Source organism: Belonocnema kinseyi, chromosome 5, assembly GCF_010883055.1.
Source record: "Belonocnema kinseyi isolate 2016_QV_RU_SX_M_011 chromosome 5, B_treatae_v1, whole genome shotgun sequence".
Classification (NCBI taxonomy): domain Eukaryota; kingdom Metazoa; phylum Arthropoda; class Insecta; order Hymenoptera; family Cynipidae; genus Belonocnema; species Belonocnema kinseyi.
In genome coordinates this window covers 25,741,328-25,749,912 of record NC_046661.1, presented here as the reverse complement: position 1 = coordinate 25,749,912, position 8,585 = coordinate 25,741,328, and the positions used below count along the sequence as shown (strand labels likewise).

The 8,585-nt window shown below is 32.8% G+C and overlaps 1 protein-coding gene across 1 annotated transcript in view; it reads right to left on the bottom strand.

Moving 5' to 3' along the window:
• Positions 1 to 8,585, bottom strand: part of LOC117173566 (MOB kinase activator-like 2) — a 269,215-nt gene that overhangs the window by 248,810 nt on the left and 11,820 nt on the right. The window lies entirely within an intron of this gene.

The following is an 8,585-nucleotide window of genomic DNA, read 5'->3' as shown; positions in this document are numbered from 1 at the left end:
AACAGGGCGTCCTGAGCGAGGCTCATCAGAGGTGCTCACACGACCCTTTTTAAACTCGGAAACCCACTTCTTAATGGTTGAATATGATGGGGAGGATGTCCCTAGTGTTGAGTCTATCTCTTCTTTGATTTCCTTCGGCTTTAACCCCTTCAAATAAAATTATTTGATGACAGCACGATTTTCCAGCTTTTCCATTTTTAAGAAAAGCACAGAGGCGTCTTGTTCAGTGTGCTCTGAAACCTAAACTAACATGGCGATCGGGCTGAAACTATAGCTACAAGCTATCTAAGGATGGTACTATAGAACGCCACCTCAAGGTAGGCCTAGTGGCGCCATCTCTTGGTCAGGCCGGAAACTTATCAATCCACCCTCGTATTTAAGAAGTCAAATTCTTATTTTGGACCGTTACAGTAGGTCATAACTTATTAGGATTATAAGAAGACGTTGATGGACATACGATTGCGTGGATTTATTTCTATAAACAAATGGATTGACAATATCAAGTGCGGGTCAGCGTAATCGAAGCTTCTCGAAAATACCATAAATCATATTAATTACTTAATAAATGCCACCCTAAAAGATTCACTTCACACCATACATTGATCACTTCTGAGAAAAAGAAAATTATCAATATCTGCTATGCACCAGAGATGAAATTGTATGTATATACGTGTGACGCGTTTAATTAACAATTAACCCTTATTTTTTTAAGAGCGATATCCATAGATATCACAACTTTATTTGATGAGTTACACAGTGGTACAAGTCCATAAAACGATGCACATGTAACATAGAGCTATGCCTGTCGAAAACTGAAGGGATGTTGAAAAGACAGGTCAGTTTAGGGTCCCAACTATTTGGAACCTGGAGTAGGGTGACTATGAACTCGTCACATACTGACATTAATGAGAACGCGTTGATGAGTAATAAGATTAGGAAGAAATTTCAGCTAAGCAGGTCATAACTTATTACGCTCTTAAGAAGACGTTGATGGACATAAGATTGCAAGGATATATTTCTATGAATAAATGGATTACTTAGACATTCCACGACTATGCGTCACCCGTCCTACATAATTTTTTGATATTTTTAATAATAAATTCCTTAAAGGTTCTTCTTTGATATTTTCCGACAGGAAGTTCACAAATTCATTGTTCATACATAAATTGGATCAATGTAACAGGTTTAGAATTTTATATTGATATAGCTAGGAATTTTAATAAACTATTTGAGATGAAGAACATATAATTTGAAAGATTTTGCTAGAATTTATCGAATAAATCAGCTACATAGATATTAGAGTTGACTAAGAAACGCTGAACTCATCTTTTACATAATGGAGTCATCTGTTCAAAAGATTCAATTTACTTACTTGAAACATCAAAATAAAGCATCATAAATAATAAAATAAACACATTAAAATTATATGTAGCATGTACAGGCTAGCGACAAAGAGTGATTGAGAGAAATAGAGAGAGAGGTATGTATTTAAAAAATGTTTTAATTGAAAAATAATCTTCCAAAATTGGTAATATTACATAAGGGGTTCCGATTGAGCGTCTCGAAACTAGTTATAAACCTCACAGCATACATCAACATATGAATTAACCCATATAAAATTGTTGCATGAATCTTGGAAAATATCAACAGATTCTTAAGAGATCCTTTTGCTAACAGTAGATTTAGTGTCGCGTTTATTTTTTAATATAAAACAATGTTTACTTTAGTTTATGGATTTACAATTATTAGACAAATAATAATTTCATAACATCCGCTGATATGGATTCAGACGGGCAGCAACAAATTCGCCTCTTCATTAGTAATACAGAAAATTTAAAATAATACAAAAATGAATATAGTTTATAGAAAACGAGTATGATATATTGCTTTCTAGCTAACTAATTTAATTCAGAGACCATAACAATATATCTTAACGAAATTCTACAGCTGTAATGGCTAATGCTATGTTTGCAGAATATTCTTAATGACTTCATCAAATTTGTACTGCGCAATTTCTGAAGAGAATTGTTTTCGTAAACAATTTTAAGGTTATTTTAAATGATGCATTACATTTTTTTACGCTGCAAAATAAAAACAATATATTTCAAACGTATCTAGACGTGTCGAGTATAACTTAGAAACTTCTAAAAATTGTCTACAACAAGGGAGATATATTAATATGAAGTATTAATTACGTATATTAAAATCTACTATTATATATAGCAGCTGAAATTCTTGTTTCTATCTCAGAACCAACATTTTTTAAATTTTAGTAAACTGAATACATTTAAAGAGGTTAGGAGCTCTAGTTAACGGAATAATGGATATATAGTTGATTCAACTATTCCAACTTAGTAAACGCAACTTTCTTTCACTAAAGAGGGGACGAGAGGGTCACGTGACCAAACCTGGTCTTCAATTTTTTTCCCAACTTACGTCTAAAGGAAATGAGGTATCGCTATGAAAGTTTGGGAAATGAAAGAGAAGGTAATACGATTCATGCATCTGCTTTGTTCTGGTGGAAATTTTGAGAAAACATTTTTTTTTAAGAAAGTACCAGTGGAAGTTTTCTTTTCCAACTTACATCCACACGGAATGAGATATCGTGTTAAAAATTTTTCACGATAAATAGAAGGCATCCAAGAATGTGTCGCTGGTCCTAAATAATTAGAATAGTGGAAAAAGTTTTTTTTTTTTTTAATTACTATTTTGGAGAAATACCGACCGTGCTGTCGTCAAACCCTCCAAGCAATTTGCAATGTTGTCAATGGGCTAGTTATGAGGTTTATATTGATCAAAGTGCGGCAAAACAACAAAAACCGCTCACGAAAATTATGCACAAAGAATGCAAAGACTAATGTTTGCTCTTGAAATGCAAATAAGCATATTTGGTCTGACATACGTATTAGTCTGGTATCAAATGTGTCAAAACAGCACTAGCGCAGCAAGTAGACAACTTCGAACTTTTAGGCATCTGTGGGTAAAACAGATTGCATGATTACCGTCAGAGAAAGTGAAAAGTCAAACTTCTGCTGTAAAACCTAAATGTGTCCGTCGATAATCATTATTTGCATAAATAAACTTTTTTCTTCCTCCAACCCTTTGCAAGGCCACAAACGATCCTTTAATATTTATTAACATTTCTCTCTCAAAAAAAAAACCGCGATATTTAAACTTTTATTGTCCAATATGGGTGAAAACATATTGATCTTAGGACTGACTTGATCAGCTGTTATACTCATCACATGGCCTCAAGTAGGCGCTGAAAATAATAAATTTAGATGTGCGAATAATGTAGCAGATCGGCTTCCAAACAACACCAATAACTAAAGAAACTGTAGGTAATGCCTTGTTCCTATGTACTAGATGCATCTCCACTCTCGGTGCTGTGTTCTGCACTGAACTTGATGAATCATCATCCTCAAATAATGAAGAAATCTAATTTAATAATAATAATAATAATAATAATAATAATACTAATAATAATAATGCTTATATTGAAGTATCAATGCCATTAAAATCTGATTTTATATAAAAGTTGCAAATAATTATTTTCTTAGAACCCACATTTAATTATAGTTAAATAAATTCAGTTAAACATAGAAGGATTTTTGATTAACATAATCGTAAACAAACTTTTGACTGGACTATGTTAACTTAGTAAACGGAAATTTAGTTTGATTAACAAGAGGTCTTTGGTTAATAAAGAATAAGGTAGAGTGCACCACTATCAGCTACGCTGCTTTTCATATTGTTGTAATCAAATTTCTCCTGTTGAATCTTGAACTATTCTAAATCAAGTTAAATAAACTCTTAAAATGTATGTAAACTAATGAGAAAATAATAGAGAAGGAGGAGGAGCAGGGGGAGGAGGAAGAGAATTAGGAAGAAAAGAAGGAGGTGGAGGAGGAGAAGAAGGAAGGTGGATGAGTATAATGCAGTACAATCAAATCCTCGAAGTGTTCGACACAAAGATTACAAGATTCGACTTTCAATTACAAAGATATTCAGGAATTTCGGAAGTTTTTAAGCATTCAAAGAGCCGTAAATATCTCTCAAACTAAATCCAATTTTTCTGAAATGTTGTAAAATCCAGTATAATAAAACAATATTTCTTCAAAACATTTTCAAGATACTTTTTCAGCATGTCCAAAATCTTGAAAAATCTTGTTTCATTTTGTCATGAATAGTAGGCAAGTTAAGCTATGTAAACCTGATAGCACGTTTTCATCAAATCATGATGTATCTTATTTCAAAACATGATTATGTCAAATTCCCCCTTTCATAGAAATTTCCGGCTCATTTACTTCAAGCCAGCAGCGTCACTGGAGGAATCGATCAAAAAATGATTATAACAAATTCCACTTTTCACAGGAATTTCCGGCTCGAGATATCCCTTCGAACCACTGCCCTACCTTCAAAATTAAAAAAGGGCCAAAAAGGGCACTGATACAAAATATACATTTTTGAAAGGTATGTTAAGCTGGCACAACACTATTAAGGTATAGAGATGTAACCTGTTCCATAATTTAGGGCTCATTTAGGGTTAATTTGGGCCCGTGGTCCCAAATTTTTGCCTCTTTTATTTTATTTAAAAAATAGTGGTTGCGCTAGCTTAACGTTAAGCTGGCCGAACATTGCTGTAAAACGTACTAAAAATGATTTCACGGAAAATTCAACTTATAGAATAATTAAGGGCTCATTTAGGGCTCTGGGAATATGATAATGTACAATTTAAAAAAATTGTTTAAGTTGAATTTTCAAGAGAAAAGAAAATATTTTTTTTTTTTTGCAAATTTGTTTCCACTTTTTAAAAATATTTTTAATTATCATATTCCCAGTGCCTTAAATGAGTCCTTAACTATTCTAAAAGATGAATTTTCAGTAAAATAATTTTTATGCGAGGAGTAAAAATGGGTTTTATGGTTTTCTTTATATATTTTTTATAACGTTAAGGTGACACAACACCAAATATAACAAACAAATAAAGGGCAAAGGAAATATCGCGCAACCTTCGGTCGATGATTTTTCAGGAGCCTTAAATGAGCCTGAAATTGTGCAAGAGAAGAGACTAGATTTTTTTTTGGCAAATTTGTTTAACCAATAATTCTTTACAGAATTTTTTTCAATTTAAATATATTTATGAAGCCCTAGGTGAGCCTTAACATAGGGTAACGGAAGAAATAGGTTTACTTTATTTTTACTAGAAATGTTTAAACAAAGATTGTTTATACAGTTTTTTCATTTTTAATTATCATATTCCCTGAGCCCTAAATTATTCTATAAGGTAAATTTTAATAATTTTATTAATTAATATTTTTTACAAAAAATAAAAAAGCCAAAATTTGGGACCACGGGCCCAAATTAGCCCTAAGGTATGAAATAGGTTACATCTCTATACCTTGATAGTGTTGTGCCAGCTTAACATACCTATTTTTGAATTATCTTCCCAGTATTAATAAGGAACTATTTAGGACTCACTTTTTATCCAACTATAGATTTTACTACTTAGCCCTTTTCATAAAATATGCCACAGTGTTGCCAGCTTTACTTCAAACCAGCAACACCATTCGAGGAATCGGTCAAAAAATGATTATATCAAATTCCCCTTTTTGCAGGAATTTCCGGCTCAAGATAACCCCCTTCGAACGACTGCCCTACCTTCAAAATTTAAAAAAGGCCCCCGAAAGGCAAAGGTACAAAATATATATTTTTGAATTATCTTCCTAGCACTAATAAGGGACTATTTAGGGCTTAATTTCTAATTAACTATGGATTTTAAATCAAATAAATATATTTTAAATATATTGTTCAATAGAAGTATTCTGATTTTTCCATTGCCCTTTTTTTCTTATATATGGTATTGTGGCATCTAAACGTTGCAAAAATACGTGAACGAAACAATTAAATCCATTGTTTACCCTGGAAAAACTTAGGGCTCATTATGGACTAATTTGGGCCTGTAATCCCAAATTTAGGTCTCCATTGTTTAGAATAATAATAATAACAATAGATTCTTAAATTTGGGACCACAGGCTCAAATAAGACCATAATATGCCCTAATTTATGCAAGGGAAAGAACTTCCGGTCGACAATATTGCAGGAGCTTTAAATGAACCTGAATTTATTTCATTTTTGGAAGGCTTAGATCCTATGGATTTTCACGATTACAAGCATCTAAAATTGGGTTTAAAAAGTTCAAAATTAGAATATGTATGAAGCATCTCGTAAACGATAAGAAATAGCTAAGAAAGGTTATCATTGTTAGAATTTTCATCAAAGGGTTGTACTGTATAAATAATAAGAAAGAAATATAACAATATGAATATGTAAAAGTAAAGTATAGTGGCCCTTTTTTAATTTTGAAAGCAGGGCAGTGGTTTAAAGGGATATCTCGAGCCGGAAATGAGCCGGAAATTCCTGTAAAAAGGGGAATTTGATATAATCATTTTTTTTACCGTTTCCTAGAGTGGTGCTGCTGGCTTGAAGTAAAGCTGGCAGCACTGTGGCATATTTTATAAAAAGAGCTAAGTAGTAAAATCCATCGTAGGATAGAAAGTGAGTCCTAAATAGTCCCTTATTAATGCTAGGAAGAGAATAAAAAATGTATATTTTGTACATTTGACCTGCGTGGCCCTTTTTTAATTTTCAAGGTAGGGCAATGGTTCAATGGGATATTTCGAGCCGGAAATTTCTGTGAAAAATGGAATTTGATATAATCATTTTTGACCGATTCCTTCAGTGGTGTTGCTGGCTTTCAGCGAAGCTGGGAGCACTGTGGCATATTTTATAAAAAGGACTAAGTAAAATCCATAGTTGGATAGAAAGTGAGCCCTAAATAGTCTCTTATTAATACTGGGAAGAAAATCCAAAAATGTATATTATGTACATTTGCCCTTCGTGTCCCTTTTTTTAATTTTGAAGGTAGGTCAATGGTTCGAGGGGATATCTCGAGTCGGAAATGAGCCGAAAATTCCTGTGAAAAGTGGAATTTGATATAATCATTTTTTACCGATTCCTCCAGTAGCGCTGCTGGTTTGAAGTAAAGTTGGCAGCACCGTTACATATTTGATAAAAAGGGCTAAGTAGTAAAATTCATAGTTGGATAGACAGTGAGCCCTAAATATGCCCCTATTAATGTTAGGAAGAACAATCGAATATTAAGTTTTTGTCACTTTGCCCTTCACGGCGCTTTTTTAATTATGAAGGTAGGACAGTGGTTTAAAGATGTACCTGAAGTTCCGAACGTTCAAATGAACGAAATGAAAAAAAATTAATATTTTTTTTCTGAAATTAGCCTAGCGGAATTAGTTCAGCTAAGCATAAACGTGAATATTATACGAAAAAATCTCAAAAAAAATTTTTTTTAAGGGTAAAACACCCTAAAATGTAATGCAGATAGGGGCAACACAGAATGTGCCGAATGACCGCCTTTATACACTTTTTCATCCAATAAAAGATAGTGTTAATTTACCTTGTTATAGAAAAAGTTTTTTCAGGGGGGTAAGAGCCGCCGAAAAGAATATTTAAAACCACCCCTAGTGTATCAGAATCAGAAAATCGTGAAAATGAACCCCTTTATACAGTTTTTTTCGAGTTAAAAATACTTTAAATTTACCTTGTTATAGAACAAGTTTTTTCAGGGGGGTAAGAGCCGCCGGAAAGAATATTTAAAACCACCCCTAGTGTATGAAAATCAGAAAATCGTCGAAATGACCGCCTTTATACAGTTTTTTTCGAGTTAAAAATACTTTTAATTTACCTTGTTATTGAACAAGTTTTTTTTTTACTTTTTTAACTTGTTCTATAACAAGGTGAATTAAAAGTATTTTCAACTCGAAAAAAAAACTGTATAAAGGCGTTCATTTTGACGATTTTCTGATTTTGATACACTAGGGGTGGTTTTAAATATTCTTTCCGGCGGCTCTTACCCCCCTGAAGAAACTTGTGCTATAACAAGGTAAATTAACACTATCTTTTATTGTATAAAAAAGTGTATAAAGGCAGTCATTCGGCACATTCTGTGTTGCCCCTATCTGCATTACATTTTAAAGTGCTTTACCCTTAAAAAAAATTTTTTTTGAGATTTTTTCGTATAATACTCACTTTTATGTTTAGCTGAACTAATTCCGCTAAGCTAATTTCAGGGAAAAAAATATTTCTTTTTTTTTCATTTCGTTCATTTGAACGTTCGGAACTTCAGGTACATGGTTTAAAGGGATTTATGGAGCCGGAAATTCCTGTAAAAAGGGGAATTTGATATAATCATTTTTGACCGATTCCGTGAGTGGCGATGCTGGCTTGAAGTAAAGTTGACAGCACCATGCATATTTTAAAAAAAATGAAGAGCCGAAAATTCGGCAATGGGGCATTAAATTAGTCATAAATGAGTCCTTAAGGTGGCTTGGGCGTTTGGTGCCGTACAATGTGGGGGGCACTGTGGGGGCTATCTATCATGCGATCAGTCTTTATTTGAATTTTAATGATATACGCATATTATAATGTCATCTTAATAAAAAAGTAGAAAACGATCAAAAAAAGTGACAGAAACATATGATATGATATGATATGCCTCAGATAGTCAC